This window comes from Pollicipes pollicipes, unplaced genomic scaffold (assembly GCF_011947565.3).
Source record: "Pollicipes pollicipes isolate AB1234 unplaced genomic scaffold, Ppol_2.1 Scaffold_7231;HRSCAF=8579_pilon_pilon_pilon, whole genome shotgun sequence".
NCBI lineage: Eukaryota > Metazoa > Arthropoda > Thecostraca > Pollicipedomorpha > Pollicipedidae > Pollicipes > Pollicipes pollicipes.
The window spans coordinates 12,910,420-12,929,076 of record NW_023597034.1 but is presented as its reverse complement, the minus strand read 5'-3'; the positions used below and the strand labels follow the sequence as shown (position 1 = coordinate 12,929,076).

The window sequence follows — 18,657 nt, the reverse complement described above, 5'->3', positions numbered from 1 at the left end:
TCTCGCGCAACATCATACCTCTTCTTCATCATATCGCTTCGAAATGGCCACAACTGGCCAAAATATATTTATACTGACTCGACAAACGAAACGATGCCGTGTTCAAAGCGGATGAGCATTCTACATTGTGAGTTTTAATTCCGGGTCCGTAGATGCCTTTATTATATTACTTTATCAAACGTATGATGTAAGAAAAATGAACAAGAGCAGACACGAAAAACTCACTTCTTCCGTAAACTTCACAATTCTGGTTATTTAATCGACACATTTTTGCGTCGTCCGTATTCTCGACGAACATTCATCTCTGCCCGGGACTTCCGGCCCCAGGGAAGTTTGCCAGCGTCCGGAACCCGAGACAGCCGACAGATGAGTAGTGCATTAGCCGGCAGTCCCCAGCGCGTCATGACGCTATCGACGGGACCACTGGCTTATCTCGGAAAGTTCAGAAACTCCGTCTTCAGCTGACACAAAAAGAGACTGCAGAAGACCAGACTTCAGCCGCTCTAAGTCTGAAGAACAAAGTAGCATTGCCTTGCAATGGAACTTACCGGCTCCAGATAAATGCCCCACTAATCAGCGTCTGAGGGAATGAGAGACCGCATTACTTTCTGCGAGCCACAATTAGTGTTGAAATGAGGTGTTCAGTAGACATCAGTTGTCTCCCCGGCAGGCGATCCCAGACTTTGAGTCTCGCGCACACACACCTAGAGGGAATTGATGTGACCTCTCAGATTTCAGGCGCTCATGAATTGCTTCCTATCCACGACCCTCCTGACAGACGCACGCTTTGCTGGCGCTCACTCCCCTAGAATAGGTCTCCTCAGGCTTAAATGTCATTATCCTTCACACCACGTGATAACGTATCGTAAGTTGGTCTAACTGAAAGTTGGTTTCAAACATTCCAGTCGTTAGATAAGACAGTAGTATTAGCCTTATTCCTAGGAAAATCCAGGAGAATACAGATATAGTCAGGTTGATATTTCGGCAACATGCCTTTCTCGAAACAATAACAGAAGTGAATTCGAAATTGCCTGCCGGTGATTCTACGCGATGTTTCAGGCTTTTTTGGAAAGAGCAAACCACCGTTTTAACAGGACACCAACATTCGTGGGATTAAACAGAGACCGATTGCCAGCCATTACCAAGATACAGAGCCTATCTAACAATTAGAATGCCTATCTAAGAAAAAGAATGCTTGCATTTTCGAATGAAGCGTGATGCGTGATGCCTATTTGCTTGAATTCGTTTGCATGTACACGTATGTCCAGGGCATTCTAATTCTTAGGTAGGCACTGTATCTTGGTAATGGCTGGCAATCACCCTTTGTTTAATCCCCTGAATGTTGGTGTCGCGTAAAAATTGTGGCTAAATAAAAAACTTGCGCAGTCTAGAACAACCTTTCCTAATTCAAAGTATATCAATAGTTGTTATTGGGCTTACACCATCATGTCTGATGCTTGTTTCAGTGTTTCAAACGTGGAACATTCCCTTTAAGTGTTGCTGAACTTTCCATTTGACAAGGAGAAGATGATACTCGAGCACCGAATGCCCCAAAACCTTGGATGGTACCGGAAATTGATATTTCAACACAAAAATAGGGTCACCCTAATGTGAATGTTTCTCTAGGCACCCGAAACCCACCCCAATCGCACCACTTTCTGAGTGGGGTTTGACGCAGTACTTCCCGGTGGGGTTTGACGCAGTACTTTCCAGTGGGGTTTGCCGCAGTACTTCCCAGTGGGGTTTGACGCAGTACTTCCGGGTGGGGTTTGGCGCAGTACTTTCGAGTGGGTTTTGGCGCAGTATTTCCGAGTGGGGTTTGACGCAGTTCTTCCGAGTGGGGTTTGACGCAGTACTTCCCAGTGGGGTTTGACGCAGTACTTCCCAGTGGGGTTTGACGCGGTACTTCCTAGTGGGGCTTGACGCAATACTTCCGAGTGGGGTTTGGCGCAGTACTTCCCAGTGGGGTTTGACGCAGCAATTCCGAGTGAGGTTTGACGCAATACTTCCGAGTGGGGTTTGGCGCAGTACTTCACCAAACCGAGACAGACCAACACGAGCGCGCCAGTCACGGGCAAGCCCAGCCCAGCTGAGATCCTGTGACATCTGACCACTGATCTAGATGAAGCTACGGCCGAGATAAGCACGGCATTCCCCGACTTGGCATGGCTGACTTGGACCTCTTGCGAGACAAATTATGACATGTATTCTACGCTGCGTCGCACTGACGAGTCCCAATGTCCACAATCATGGTATCGCTCCTACGGCGACCGTTGATTAAATGGCATGATGTGTGTTGGTCACGCTGGGGGTAAATCTGTCCCATGATGTCAAGGGCAGAGGACGGGACGTGTCCGCCGCGTGGCGAACGTGAGGGTTCACGTCCCGGTAAGGGCAGAGGACGGGACGTGTCCGCCGCGTGGCGAACGTGTGGGTTTATGTCCCGGTAAGGGCAGAGGACGGGACGTGTCCGCCGCGTGGCGAACGTGAGGGTTCACGTCCCGGTAAGGGCAGGGGACGGGACGTGTCCGCCGCGTGGCGAACGTGAGGGTTCACGTCCCGGTAAGGGCAGGGGACGGGACGTGTCCGCCGCGTGGCGAACGTGTGGGTTTATGTCCCGGTAAGGGCAGAGGACGGGACGTGTCCGCCGCGTGGCGAACGTGTGGGTTTATGTCCCGGTAAGCGAGTAAAGCAGCTGACCAGGGGCGCACAGATGGCACCTGGCCATGGCCAACGCGGTCAGTACAGCACCGATAGCCGTTCACAACCCATTACAAGGCCATAACTTCACGCGGTCATACTAAATCTGTCAGCCATAAAAACCTGTCCGATGGACCAGGAATGCCCTGCCAGGGTGGACGGGGTCCGAGCTATCACAAAAGTCAGGACACTTGGCAGGTGTTTGCCCCAAAGCCACTCCTGCGAAGCAGCTGGCAATCTATGACAGACAGGCATGGAGGTCATGTGCCGGCCAGTCGATACCTTGGCCTCCAATCTGTGCCCGGCTCGGCTAGTCGATGCTAGTGCCAACCGTCGAGTTCGAGAGGAGCATCGAGTGTTCAGTTGTCAAATAGACAATTCTTGTTTGCTTACTTCACAGATGCATTTGAAGGAATTTGAGCACAAATAATTTCTGGTTACCGAGTTAAGAATAACCTCACGGGTTAGCATCGAGCTTGGGAAGGAAATATTCCTTTCAAGTGTCAATCTCTCACAACGGATTCGTGCCGCAGATTTCCCCAGTCCACGTTCTATACCAACAGGGGCCTCAGCTTATCGGCTCAGAGGGGGGAGAGGGCAGCTGACCATGCCACCCACGCCAACTCGGCCGCTGGCGACGGGACCACTTTCGTCACGCAGGGGCGGCCGGTGCCCGCATCCCGGTGGGGCTTGAGACACGCCACACAGCCCACCTTATCACGGCGCCTTTCCATACTGACAAATGAGGCAATTTCAGGGACGACGTCTGATGAGCCTGGTAGCCGACGTCAGGAGAAAAGAGCGGGCATCAGGCTCGGGGCCATATCGTATCTGAACCATGGCTACGCCCGGTCACCAAAGCCGAACACCGTGCGGTCGCGGGCGCGGCCGGGTCCCGGGTCTCCTGAGCGACTGCCGAAGCCCGATTACAAGCTTGAAGACGGCTCCGACCGGGGACGACGGTCCCGGTCCCGCCAACAGAGCGACGACCACGACAGACACTCAGATGAGCCGCGGCAGGGGGCCGGCATCGACAGCGAACTAGCGGGGACTCGGCGACGACCTTCGCGTTAACTTCCCTTCGGCTGGGGAGCACCACACATACAGTGCACCACAGTGATGTGGGTGAGAGGAACTGGAGGTAGCCATATGATCCATCTCTACAAATGTGGCGTTATATCAATACGCGTTATATGCAGCCTGTTGATAAGCCCTCGCGTTCCAGGTCCTGAGACGATCCCCATTCGATACACACGCAATATCTCGTACGCAACGAAGACAACCATTCAGTGCGTGCAAAGTATCCAAAGCGAAACCTACACCTGGTCCAATCCTGCAAATCCCACATTTTCAGTTGCGTCTGACACTTTAAGCAACACTGCACTGGTCGAGCTGAATAGTTAAGCAGCTATCTGCTGTAATGAAGCGGTCACTAATCAAGGCGAAGCCATGAATAGTGCGCGGAGAAAATGCCGGATGTGTGCTATTATGAGCCATAGGTGACCAATGAACATGAAACTTGCCGGACATATTTCAGCTGTAAAAGATGGCACTGTAGACAAAACGAAAGATGCTCTATGAAAAAATCGCCATGGCCTGAGCTGAAAACCATTGGTAGCTTATTTTGTCCCATAATCATACATGTCTTTTACGCCACAAACGCAAATCAAGTGAACTACGCTACGAATGTCAGCCGTTGGTCAATTTCTGTCGTACCTTAACGTACTTAAAAGTATCCTTAAAACGAGTGAAATCCAACAAAAAACTGATAACAGGAGCATACGGAGCTCAGCACCGCCGAAATTTGCAGAGCCTAATTAGTCAGCAACGCACCAAAGCCGTTAAGATAGGAAACTTTAAGCCTAAAACTGTCGCATTTGATAAGCAAGAGATCAAAGGAACACCAACGGAGTTGCTCCGGGTGGAATTTTGCACGGCTAGCCGTCCGTCTTAAGCCGCGGGGCGTGAGCTCACCGTTTCATACAGCACGGCCAGCCGTGCACGACAGCCGCCAGTTCCGGCGAGTCGGAAGGCGCCGGATGTGTGGCCGTTCCGGCCTGACTTATGGCCGGCGCCGACTGGCTGAGCCCCGGCGCCCGTGACAGCCGAGGCCGGGCCGGGCTGAGCCCCGGCGTCCGTGATGGCCGAGGCCGTGCCGGGCCGCCCCCGCGCTTGTGACAGCCGAGGCCGGGCCGGGCTGAGCCCCGGCGTCCGTGATGGCCGAGGCCGTGCCGGGCCGCACCCGGCGCAGACCGAACGCCACCGACGAGACAGCGTGGTTCTCGGGTGCCGTCGCGGAGGAGCGATGCCGGCATGGGATACAAACACCGGGCTTTTCGACTTCATCCGCCAACGCCGGCAACGATCTCGTCGGGATATTCGATGCTCGCCGAGCACCCATGGCCATGCATCGTGGGCGCTGTGACAGCCAGGGACGGCTTCATCATGACAGAATCGCGGGAACTGCGCACTTACCACGGCATAAGCTGCCACAATGTAGCGGCGGGCTGCAAAATGCTGCTGCAACGTTTGTTCGGGTAGCTTTTGGGCCCTGGCGGCGAAATTTATGGCCGGTTACCGCCGACTAACAGGATATACGTGTGCTACACCGATCCTTTTACCGAACACAGTTCTGGCTGTAAAACGTCGGATGTCTGTGTTTCGTCGTGGGTCTTGCCACGAACTGCCTGCATTCATCACCTGCTTCCAGAAACTATTTAGCGCCTCACTCATATCCCGACCCATACGCTACCGGCTGCGGGCCTTTTTCCCTTTGTCACGCAGGTTCACCGCGTCGCCACCTGCTGCTGAGACGGAGAATGAAGCCATGCACCCGACACCACACGCCGCCGCCGCCCGCGCAGCGTGCTCGCCGGCGGCGCGGCGAGGCCCGGGGCTGGCCAGCGTGCCCCCGGTGCGTGCGACCCTCTCAGGACGCCTGCCAAGCTGACGCCGTCCAGACGCTGGGCGGCGTCGTTGTCGGGGACGCGGCCCTACGTGCGGCATGACCTTACTGTAGCGTGGGTGTTCACTAGTGCAGCTCCCAAACATCGCACAGTTCCGTGCCTTCCATACCACGCACAAACCTAGCTGAGAAGTTGGATCGCATTTACGGTATCTATGCCACAAAACGACGTGCATGCATAACAATCTCATGGCGTCAGCGACGCTGATTTTCTAGGCATGCAGTGCAAAGCTGTCCATCGCTTGGCATGACATACCAGGGGCTGCCGCCTCATCAGTACTGCGACGGGCCGACCAAAATGGCACACGGCCGCGAACCCCCAGGGTCATCAATAAGTAGTGCCGGTATGTTGGCCGTCGGACGCGCACGTGTACGAACACCGGCGTGCCGCGCCCGGGGACTGCGGAATGTCCGCCGGGCCTGTTCGGCACGGCCGGCCCGGCTTACGGGTCGACGAGATAACCTCAAAAGCAAACTATACGTGCGTCATTGATCGGGGGCGTTTTAGACCTCGTGAGACCGACATTGCGCTTACCCGATCAGTGAGCTTTTGCACCTGACCGATAAACACGTGATCATGCACGAACCAAGACATGTTGTGATTGCCGTGGTGATGGCGTATTGTTACGTTCTTGGCCATTATTCTGGTTGTCATAAACGTGTCTGGCTCCTGCAAAGCGAGCAGCATTACACGTCGCGTTTTTAACCAAAATAAAACACAAAAATACGGCATGAAAAATATCTCACCGCGCTTGGCTCCGGCGCTGTGAGATTCGCATGGAACACCGCATGCCGAATGACGGCAAGTTCGCGGGGAATACGCCCGGTCGATGCCAGCTATGTGGGCGGGGCGCCGACCGTAAAGAAGGCGGCGCGCGGCCTGTCGAGACCCCATTTGGCGGGCGGTGCCAACACACTCCAAACAGCCGCGACCCGCGCTGCGCCACGCCACAGACGATCAATCGCAACGCACGGACTTCCCATCAAATCGATAACGCGTGCGTCATCGATAGCATTTATCCGTAGGCTTCATTCAGACGCGTCACAGAGGTGAGGGGTGCACACAAACCAGCTGAAGAGGCTGGGTCGTCGCCGCCCCGCTCTTAGCCATCGACAGGCCGAGCCGCCAGCCGAGACGATGCCAACGCGTGGGTCGACTTAGCTGCGCGGTGATAAAGTTGCCAAGTGGCGCTGAGACTCGTGAGACCGTCCCAGGCGAGCCGGCCGGCCACAATAGGACGAGGAGCGGCCCAGGCGAGCCGGCTGGCCTCAACAGGGTGAGGGGCGGCCCAGGCGAGCCGGCCGGCCACAATAGGGCGAGGAGCGTCCCAGGCGAGCCGGCCGGCCTCAACAGGGTGAGGAGCGGCCCAGGCGAGCCGGCCGGCCACAATAGGGCGAGGAGCGTCCCAGGCGAGCCGGCCGGCCTCAACAGGGTGAGAAGCGGCCCAGGTGAGCCGGCCGGCCTCAACAGGGTGAGAAGCGGCCCAGGCGAGCACGCCACAATCGGACGGTGCACCCCCACCCGGCCAAAGCGCAGCCCCGGCCGCACGTGACCGGCACGCCGAGCTCGTGGCGCTCAACTGGCTGCGCTCATGGTCGCGGAAGCACTCTCCAGCGACGTCGCGCGACCAAGTTATGTCGTGGCACGCCTGCGGAATGCCAATGGGTAGACTGGTTTGGGATGCCTGTACACCATGGGTTAGATGGATAACTTTCTGCACAATAAGCCGGCGAAATCATCATCGGATATCAACGACATCTCACTTGGAAAGTTATCAGGTCTACGCCACCTTAATACTAATTGACAATATTGCTACCAACTCCCTCAACCTTGCAACTTCCTCGAAATTTATCGGCATTAAGTCTACAAACAGGCCCTGGGGAGATAGCAAGATGGGCAAATTGCCTCACCAAAGAAAACAAGACGTGAGCAAGGCTAAACTGTTGCTCCCCCCCCCCCCCCGACTTCTTCCTTCAAAATATATGTAAATGTCCATATAAAATTTGTTAAAAGTGCACTTTTTCTGTTCCCACCAACATGTTTTCAAACCACTGGTCTCGTTTTCTTAGCAAAGGCCAATGGTGCGCTCTAATCAATGGATGGTGCACCTTAATGCGATTTAAGTTTGTAAGTTGTAAATTAGATCCTTTGGTCTTCCAGACACTTTTCATGCTACTTTAAGTTTGCTTCCGTTCTCGACGATGCAATTTCGGCGCCTTGCACAAGGTGTTTCTTAGTAGCTGAGATATCAATGCTTGCAGGCAACATTTCACCGTTTTAACTGGGGATCCAGGTGCCTCCTCAATCGTATGTTTTCGCATCTCAACTGGAAACGACCCTAAGATGCATGAACGACGTAAAAAAACAACTGGGCACAATGGTATGGAAGAGGTGATTCGAACAGCATTTTGTACTTTCAAAAAAAAAAACTGTCAGTGTACGACAACCTGGAGGCCAGTTCAAGATCTCATCGATTTGACATCTGCCAGTGATACTGTTGGCAATGCGCAGCTGACTGCGCCCAGCTCGTGATTGGTCGCGCTGTGTGACGTCACAATCCCTGACAGAATTGGAACGGTCGTCTGCTGAAACTGATCGGGCCCACAGAAGGGATGCACATCCGCCAGTTCGTCGGTCGTGACGTCACCCCATCGCGGCGTCATGACGTCACCCCATCATGGCGGCCTCCTCCGTGGATGCACATATGAATCTCTGGCCTAGAGGGATTTACGCTGCGTCCTCATGTTTGTGCATAACCTATTGAGGCCGGCGTGTCAAGATCACGACCATGTCACTGGCGGAAAGAAACAGCCTTCGGTCAATTTTTCAGTGCATGTAGCAGGGAGACTGCACGTTCTGTTGTTCGATGATTTTGAACTTTCAGACTTCGAAACGGGTTCAATGCAGTCACCTCCCCCCCTCCCCCCCCCCCCCCCCTCCGTCACCGGCTTTGCCTCCCCAGAGAAAGTTCATTAGAATACAACTTGAATGTTTGTGATTCGGTTCAACCATTTTCACCCTCCAAGAAAGAACGGCTAAATCCACCTTTAGGCAATACTTAAAACAGACATGCAAATGCGTCTCGACGCGAGCAACATCGTGCTTTCCCACCTTGCATTTATGGATCGGCTGTCTTAGACATTTTATCCTTCCTGCTATCAATGCATAGTGCAGTTTATCACGCCTAACCCAACTTGTTGATCCATTGGCTTTCCTCGGGATTGTTTTAAGCGTGTGTGTGTGTGTGTTTCTTAAAGCGTTGAAAACCATTGGTGTCCAGATGACCCTAAGCGTACAATGTGCAAGTTGCACGTGTCAGTCACACAGTGTTGAATGTATTCGCAAACACTGCATTACATACATGATACTGAACAACTCAGAGCTGCGATGTTTCCGGTCGATGGCGTCCACGCTTCGCACAGTTGTCAAAACTGATTAACCAAAACCGGAAGTGAGCGACTCTAACGTCTTCTGCCGTAATGAGGACGTTTTAAGGCTGCCACGGCGTTACGCGCCCAGTTTCTCCCATGTCTCGAGCATCTGCGCAATACGCGTGCATCATAGCCATGTTACGTACGGTACGCTGATCTGATCTGTGGTCCATCTACAGCTACGAAGCCTCCGGTACATTACTCAGCTAACAAATGTATTATTTCGAATGGACGGCTCCCCGTATCTCCAATCGCTGGCATATACCTGGTCGCGACGATAATTCATTTGGAGGCGCTCCTTCCATCGGCCTCGGTTGCGTGTTATCCCGATTCTTGTAACACCTTACGCTTCCCTCCAAAGCACATTAATGGCTGCAGGCGATGTTCACGTCTTTGTTGTACAGCTGGCGATCCGCATCCTGCACTTCTCATCGCCTGTCGTTACGGCATTCTTTTAACGAAATCCAACACCACCAACACAGATACGACAATAGCACTGGCATTATTCCTCGGAAAAAGACCAGGAGAATATAGGTATATATGTTTACATAAATATATATGCACACATATATACTATATATATATATATATACATATGTGTTTATGTATATATATATATATATATATATACATATGTGTTTATGTATATATATATATATATATATATATATATATATATATATATACATATATATATACATATATATATATATATACATGTATAAATATATATATATATATATATATATATATATATATATAAACACATATGTATATATATATATATATATGCATATAACCCAACTATACCTCTATTCCCCTGGTTTTTCTCCGAGGAATAAGGCTAATCTTACTGTCCTGTGTGTGAATAATGTTCCTCACAAATGCGCTGCAAACTTACGCAATACTACCAATAATGCCAGCCGAGAAACATATGAACGCATGAGTGCAGTGTGCTAGAATGGCTTTTGAGCTAGGATGGAAGTGAACAATTCCACTGCAAAAAGGCGGTATAGGAGTGAAAAATTCAAGTTACGAAACCTGGAACTTGCGAGTCAGTAAAAGATGATTCGGCAAAGACATACATTTCAAACTGGCATGGACATAATATCATAAACGTGCCAGAAAACCTTTCGTTTTTCACATCTTAGGCTGTTACTCTGAAACATAGCACCATAAACAATAGTATTTTCACAATAATGCGATGAGCACCAAAAACTATGGAACACCAATGTTTGATGCTTTACTTTGCACTTCCCTCTCCAGGGTTTGTTTAACACAAAACAGAGCAAATGAGTTCAACAACAAGAACAACAACAAACATTCAACAAGTATACAGCGTTCAAACAAAAGAAAACTCGGACTTCTGTACATCAAGACATCACTAAATCAATCAAACTACTGTCATACTTTTCGCTTCTGTTAGATGGGGGCAATACGGATAATATGTCCCTGTTTCTTGCAAAATACCTATGCTGACTTCCATGAAAGTAACCTAAGTCTAACTCAAAAAGCCTTACCTCATCTCATCCTGTCTTACCTATTCGTATCACGGAAGCATTTCAGTCACTGATTCTAGCAAAATTCCTTCTCCTACCAAGTAATCTACTCTTACAAATTCCTACTCCTCCAAGAAACCAACTTAACCAAAGTTAGAAAACCCCATATATTGAACATCATCCCAACCTACCTCAACTTTTTCTTGGCAGCGGCAGCTGTGATATAATTATGATAAAGCTGATTTCTGGCTGGTTTCATTCTTGGTTTTGGCTTAATTCTTTGTGTCAGCTTGTTTACACCAGACAAAATTGAGCATGCACATATTAAAACCCAGGAGCCAACTCAGAGAACAGCACCATCCATGAACTATTTGAATCACTTTGAACAACTTATTTTAATTGCCATCGTTACCCTCTGTCAAAGGCAATAATGGGCACGCTCCGCAAAGCAATCTCTCGCTCTCGCTCTCGCTCTCGCTCTCGCTCTCGCTCTCGCTCTCGCTCTCGCTCTCGCTCTCGCTCTCGCTCTCGCTCTCGCTCTCGCTCTCGCTCTCGCTCTCGCTCTCGCTCTCGCTCTCGCTCTCGCTCTCTCTCTCTCTCTCTCTCTCTCTCTCTCTCTCTCTCTCTCTCTCTCTCTCTCTCTCTCTCTCTCTCTCTCTCTCTCTCTCTCTCTCTCTCTCTCTCTCTCTCTCTCTCGCTCTCTCTCGCTCTTCCAAACATAGTATAATTTATGGATGGCCACAAAACCAGTTCTGCCGCTTGCTTTTTCAACTGCAGCAAAAGCATTCATATAAGTTTGGTCATTCATATATAATCGCATACAGTTTGAGATTTTGGCTTCACATTACAAATATGATGGCTTGATGATTTGCTAAACACGTATGTCTACCCCACATTGTTCTGTTAATGCAGCTTAGACTATTCCTGTGTTAAGAAATGCGGCACAGTGCAGTTATTTGCCAGTCAGCAAACCATGGCAACCCTGGACAATATCTTGTTGAAGCAGACATGAGGGACCACTTTAATAAATTAGGGGCAAATGATCAAGAGTATGGGACATAATGAGTTGTGGCATTTTAATTTGTCTCATGAAAAAATTCGATGAATATAAAACAGAAAACGGTCTAATCTGATAATGATGTTTTGAAAGCAGGACATGTTAGTCATTAGGTGCCCCACATGAAAAAAACACTATTCTTTTTTAGCGCAGACTTCTTTCTGCTCCCCCAAAGCGAAAGTCAGGATCTTTCTCATGTTTTGCTGACAGATAATGTCATGCGGTCCACCCACGAAACGTAAATATAAACAATCCACACCAAGCTATAGGATTATAATGCGAAATAAGAGAAAGTCTATAGATGTTGAGTATATATAGGTCAATTCTCCTACCAAACATTTCTGTATTAGCTGCGCCAGGTTTGCCCCAAAGCTGTGTGCGGAGGGATAATTTAACGCGGTGAGGTAGTGAAACTGGAAAGGCTTAGATTTAGCATAACTGAGCCCAGTCATAAACCAAAAAACGGCTAACTGGAGGTCTGATAAGACAAAAATGGCGGCATGAATATTCTACTTGCTTCAAATTATCTCCTTCATTCCCAATGACTTGTTCCCTGGGGTGTGTATCAAACATGTTTGGGTGGCTGGCGAATTAATCCAATCTAAACATGAAAGATGTGTAACTTTGCGATTGGAAAGTCTTGCAGAGAAATTGGTTAACACTTTAGGCCAAAAATGGCATCTTTAGAGATTATCAAAAACGAACCGAGAAATGAATTTGATTCACATCTGTACGAGACCAAGAAAAATAAAAGGAAGTAAATAAACACAAAGACCTAGAATGTGTTATATTATTTGGTAAAATAACTCATTTGACTAAAAATCTGTCAAAATGAGTGCGTGGATATTGACACTGAGCGCACAGATTTTATTAAGAAGGCATTTCTTGAATCTTCCACCCCTACATTTCGGAAGTGGTGTAAGCTGGTGGTCAAGTCTCTTTCGGAGAAAGAAATGCGTTGTGTAAAATTCTCTGCCAGGCTTTGCTGGAGTTTGTACAAGTCTTTGCTTTGCTGGTGTGGTGTTTGCGTGGTGTGACCTAAAAAATCGGGGTCGCGTGAAAACCTTGTATTTGGCACACAGCCGTATATTGCGACACATTTTGTGAACGACCCAGGATTGATAAATTCAGGTGACTTGAGTCGCTGGGGAGCAAGGTCTTGAAGGTACCTAATGCCCCTAAGCTGTGCATACATAGGCATGATGCAGATGTAGGTGAGGTAGAATAAAGCCAAAGATGTCCAGGTTCTGTGAAGCCTTGCTGATGCTTGGTGGTTTCAAGTGAACTCGGACTTGGATGACATCTTAAAACCTTTGAACGGGTAACATAAGATTGGTATGTGTAATTAAAAAACGTCAGGTAACAGTGAAAAATTGACACGAAACATCAACAAAGGGAATAAAAAATTCCTCCCAATAAGGTGTTGCTTTACACCCCAAGTCGGCCATTCTAGTACCATGCATCAGAGCCTGACAGCCTCATCATCAGACATGAGAGCGACGTTTCCGCTCGGCATGCGTCCTTAGAGAAGTAAATCATGTTATTACAACGACGCAAGGAGTGCGCTACACACGGCTGAAACATCCGCGTCCAGCTAGCTGCACTGTCAGTCTGATTGGCATGCCCGGCAGCCAATCAGATGCGGCATCCATGACGAGGCTGAGGGCGATGCCACACTGGCCGTAGGCCGCGCGGAGTGAGACGGTGACGCCACACTGGCCGTGGGTCGCGGGGAGTGAGACGGCGACACCACACTGGCCGTGGGCCACGGGGAGTGAGATGGCGACACCACACCGCCCGTGGGCCGCGGGGAGTGAGACGGCGACACCACACTGCCCGTGGGCCGCGGGGAGTGAGACGGCGACACCACACCGCCCGTGGGCCGCGGGGAGTGAGACGGCGACACCACACCGCCCATGGGCCGCGGGGAGTGAGACAGCGACACCACACCGCCCATGGGCCGCGGGGAGTGAGACGGCGACACCACACTGGCCATGGGCCGCAGGGAGCGGAGCGGAATCATGGTCGACGACGCGGTCGGGACGTAATGACGGCCAGAGAGCAGGGCCTGGGACGACGTTAGCGGCAGAAAACTGGGCAAGTTAAGAATCAAGGGTGTAAAAAATGCGTTGTCATTTATCATCTTTACGACCTATGCGTCGAGCGCCATTAGGTGCACGTGTGGGAGCAAAGCGGTATCAGGGACAGACGTGCAACCAGCTCTGTGCCTTTCGGAGGGGGGAGGGGGGGGGGGGGCAAGCGCCACGCCCAGCCGGCACCGGTGCCGATCAGCAACTGAAGCTTCCGACCGGAGGATCACAGGCAACTCATCGTGATGGAGGGTTCGATTGCCGCTTTGCAAGCAGATGTGGAAAGCCAACCGTTTAGATTTGAAGCGACCCTACGAACGGATCCATATCGCTTCCAGCAATCGCCGTGGAATCCACGACGGCTCGCACGGCGGGGCTCCCGGCAGCAGCCCCGGGGCATACACCAGTGGCACCAGCGAGGCTTCCGGCAACACGGCGAGGCTCCCGGCAGCAGCCCCGGGGCATACACCAGTGGCACCAGCGAGGCTTCCGGCAACACGGCGAGGCTCCCGGCAGCAGCCCCGGGGAATACACCAGTGGCACCAGCGAGGCTTCCGGCAACACGGCGAGGCTCCCGGCAGCAGCCCCGGGGCATACACCAGTGACACCAGCGAGGCTTCCGGCAACACGGCGAGGCTCCCGGCAGCAGCCCCGGGGCATACACCAGTGGCACCAGCGAGGCTTCCGGCAACACGGCGAGGCTCCCGGCAGCAGCCCCGGGGAATACGTCAGTGGCACCAGCGAGGCTTCCGGCAACACGGCGAGGCTCCCGGCAGCAGCCCCGGGGAATACGTCAGTGGCACCAGCGAGGCTTCCGGCAACACGGCGAGGCTCCCGGCAGCAGCCCCGGGGAATACGTCAGTGACACCAGCGAGGCTTCCGGCAACACGGCGAGGCTCCCGGCAATAGCTCCGGGGAATACGTCAGTGGCACCAGCGCCGGACCTGGAATGCCCCGGGAGAATACGGACCTGGATTGCCCGGGGGAATACCCCAGTGGCACCAGCACCGGACCTGGATTGCCCCGGGAGAATACGGACCTGGATTGCCACGGGGAATACCCCAGTGGCACCAGCACCGGACCTGGATTGCCCCGGGGAATACCCCAGTAGCACCAGCACCGGACCTGGATTGCTCCGGGGAATACGTCAGTGGCACCAGCACCGGACCTGGATTGCTCCGGGGAATACGTCAGTGGCACCAGCACCGGACCTGGGGACCTGGATTGCACTGGAACTGAACTGGAACTGAAAGATCATGCACTACCGTCAGCTGTGCCGAAATAACACTTAATTTCACGAAACTAACATATCTAGATTGACCTATCGATCACATGTTTAACACCCTATCACTAATAATACTTATGAGTGGTACGCTATCTCAACAAACCACAATCCAGCCTTACATCTCACTCCAATTCCCTCATGGAGTCGGAAGTACAGGCACATACATGGTGTCGATACCTGTCCGCTTAAGCACTTCCTTGTGGTAGGAAAAGCCAAAAAGTGGGACTGTACAGCAAACATACATAACATACAGGGAATAAATAATGCTCACGTAGATCTTTGAGCTGAGCATTCCTATCTTCCTAGAAAATCAACAACTGGTGCCAACTTCTAGCTCATTTTCCAATGAAAACGTATTCTAATTTCACAGTGCACCGCAGTGGTGTGGGTGAGTGGACCTGGAGACAGCCATATGACCCATCTCTACGAACGTGGCATTCTGATATCAATACGCCTTATATGCAGCCTGTTGATAAGCCCTCTGCGTTCCAGGTCCCGAGAAGACCCTCATTCGATACACACGCAACGAAGACAATCATTCAATACGTTGAAAGTATCCAGAACGACAAATACACGTGGTTCAACCCTGCAAATCCCACATTTTCATTTGCGTCTGGCACTTTGTGCAACACTGCACCGGTTGCACTGAATAGTTACGCAGCTATTCGCTGTAATGAAGTGGTCACTTATCAAGACGATGCTATGAAAAGCGCGCGGAGAAAACGCCGGATGTGTGCTACCATGCGCCCATAGGTGCACACTTCAGCAGTGCATCGTCGTGGTCGGCAACACGGACCCCAAAACTTCAGGCGTGCTTTGGCTCGCAGCTGCCGCCACACGCCACACAAGGCCGGCGCAGATCAATTACGGCCACCCTGCGAGCACATGGCTCCCCCCCCCCCTCGTCATGCCGAGCGATCGGAGCGGCGGCTGTGCACGACCGGCTGGCAGCGCGCCTGGCGCCGCCGTGAGGTCAGCCCGGCAGGCATCGCCGTCACTCAGCGGCTGGTGCCCGGCCAGACGCCGCCCGTCCGGCGGCCGGCCCGCCATAAGCCGCAGCCGCCAGCCGCCGCCGTCACTGGGCGTCTGCCGACCGCCCCGGCCCCGCCCCGGCGCTCGCATTGTCCGCTGAGTGCGGCGCCGGCGGCACGGACCGGCCGCGGGCATCGGCGCCTCCTCCGCCGGCGGCGGTGTGATGCCGTGCAGGCGCGCGGCCGGGTTCTGTCTGAAGACAGGCCCTGGCACCCGCTCGGTCGTTGGCAGGCTCCGGCCGCTACTCAGCCGCCGCCGGGAGACCGATCGACGTCGGGGCGTCTCCGGAGACCGGCCGTCTGACCTGGGACGCCGGGAGGGTGAAGCTGGCACCACAGGCACAGGCTCGCCCGATAGCAGCCTCATGGCAACACCACGCCGAGTACGCCATCTGAGCAGCTTCCACGCAGCAGCACCATCCAATCAACGCAGGATGACGATGGACCTCACGAGGTAACGACCGCTCAGCGCGAGCCCGCCACGGGACAGGATTTGTGAGGGCTCCGTCCAGGAACGGTCTCGCCAGACGACCTCGGGTTGACATACACCTTTCACACGAGCGGCTGGTGACGTTACGACCGCCAGCTGAGCGGCGGGCCTGCGGCGCGACCTCGCCCACGCGGGCCGCCCGCCCCCGCCGGGGTTGGCGCCGTGGCCCCCACGTGCCGGCCTGGTCGTGACGGCTCCGGCCTTGGCGAGGGCGGCGCGCCATGGCTCAGACACCCGGCGGCCGGCGTGGCGGCTATGGCCTACTGGGCGCACCGATAGCTCAGCCCCGCTGCCGAACGCGGCTCCATGCCGCCCCGGTCACACCGCCATCACCGTCCGACTCCGGTGGGATGAGATCTGCGGCGGCTCCGTCGCCGCGGTGGCGCCGGCGACAGGGGTGCGGGGGCCATGTCGGCCTTTGGGCGGTAGTGGGCGTGCCTGCTGCCCCTGGCTGCCCCCTGGGGGTGCCGACCTACCTGTGTACGCTGACCCAGTGACCGGAGGAGTCGTTCGTGGCGCCGTCACTCCGCACAAAGCCAGCGGCATCCAGCGGCTGCCACACGTCCGACACGGCTTGTCTGGCGACAGACGAAACCATACACGTCGGATGAGACGCTCACAACGCACAGAAGGGGCACAACACAAAAGGACACGATTCCCCAAAGAGCGACAGTGCGCATGCGTCCACCCCCCCCCCCCCCCCCTCTCAAAAACAGCAGCTAGGGACCGCCCGGAAACATCAAGGTTTTTAAATAAGAGACCACGCAACAAGACGGGAATGTTTGGAGGCGAGTCTGTTTCGAAATTTTCAGTGATTGTTGCTTCTCTGCAAATTTAAAAACAAACCTACCAATAACTGTGCTGGGGTTATATCTATATCAAGACAAACGATAATCCCAATGAGAAATAACTGAAAGTATGCCGGTTCATCGCAGGTGTTAGATAACAAAAACGAAGTCAAATACAGGCGAGACCGTCGCAGCTATAACGAGCGCTGGGAAAGGCAAAAGCGTTTCAGACAATACATTTGCGTAAACATTCATCATCCGGGCGGCTGTGAGCTGTCGCCAATCGCTCTTGTCAGCTGTCACGGACACCTCCCTTTAGGTAAAGGAAACGTGAGGCAAAGTGGCGTTTGAAACAATTTAAAACATACCAGGTGGAAATGAAAATCTGCTCGGATTTCCCTCGCTCATAGCACTCAGGTGACAAACCACATTGCCGAATGCATTGATGCAGAAAATAGGCAAATTTTGAAGACGTTTGTCGTGCACTGTTCACACTTCGTCATGAATCAGGGAGCTTCTCACGGTCGCGCTCCAAGTGACCCCGTTTTCGAAGGAGGCACATATCTGCGGGCCTCGACAGCTATCGGATAAGCTAAGTCAGCTTCTCTGGTTGTAATCTTGAGAACCACTTAGCCCCACTCAGGTTACTGAGGCTCTGGGGCTCATCCTACAGACTGGACATCTCAGGACCGCACAGGAATAACCATCTAGGGGGCCCCAACGGCGGCTGGAACACAAGGCGCACCACTTCTGGGCTAGCAGCGGGCTCTCCGGTGCCGTTTTTAGCAGCTCTGAGCTCAAATGCTGCGGTCTCCAATCGCCTAACTGAGGTGGATTTGGGCCACGTCGCTGAACCAGACGTGGCTCTGAAACTCCCGGTCGGCTTAACCCTTCGCCTTCAGTCCGGCCACACACGTCGCTGAACCAGACGTGGCTCTGAAACTCCCGGTCGGCTTTAAGCCTTCACCTTCAGTCCGGCCACACATGTCGTTGAACCAGACGAGGCTCTGAAACTCCCGGTCGGCTTCAAGCCTTCACCTTCAGTCCGGCCACACACGTCGTCCGCTATTGGTTATCGGCTTTGCCCTATTTTGGTGGATGGTCATTTTATAAGGAAATAGTTTGAAGTCATTTTCCGACATCTGCGTTCATAGATTACCTTGGCCATTTTTTGGATGAATTTTTAATATATCCTTGGTGACGATAGGCCTGACTGTTCCGACGCCCTGCGTTCTCCTTTTGATCACATTTTTACGCCCGTCCTGCATTTCGGTTGGGCTCAGGTCCATCTCTTAGGAACTTCCCCTGCAGCGACAAAAT

At 52.7% G+C, this 18,657-nt stretch overlaps 1 long non-coding RNA gene across 1 annotated transcript in view; it reads right to left on the bottom strand.

The window, feature by feature from the left end:
- Window positions 1-18,657, bottom strand: part of LOC119109539 (uncharacterized) — an 86,213-nt gene that overhangs the window by 38,680 nt on the left and 28,876 nt on the right. Inside the window, exon 2 of the long non-coding RNA XR_005095431.1 lies at window positions 17,026-17,127. This is a non-coding gene — a long non-coding RNA (uncharacterized LOC119109539). The remainder of the gene's footprint in view (window positions 1-17,025; window positions 17,128-18,657) is intronic.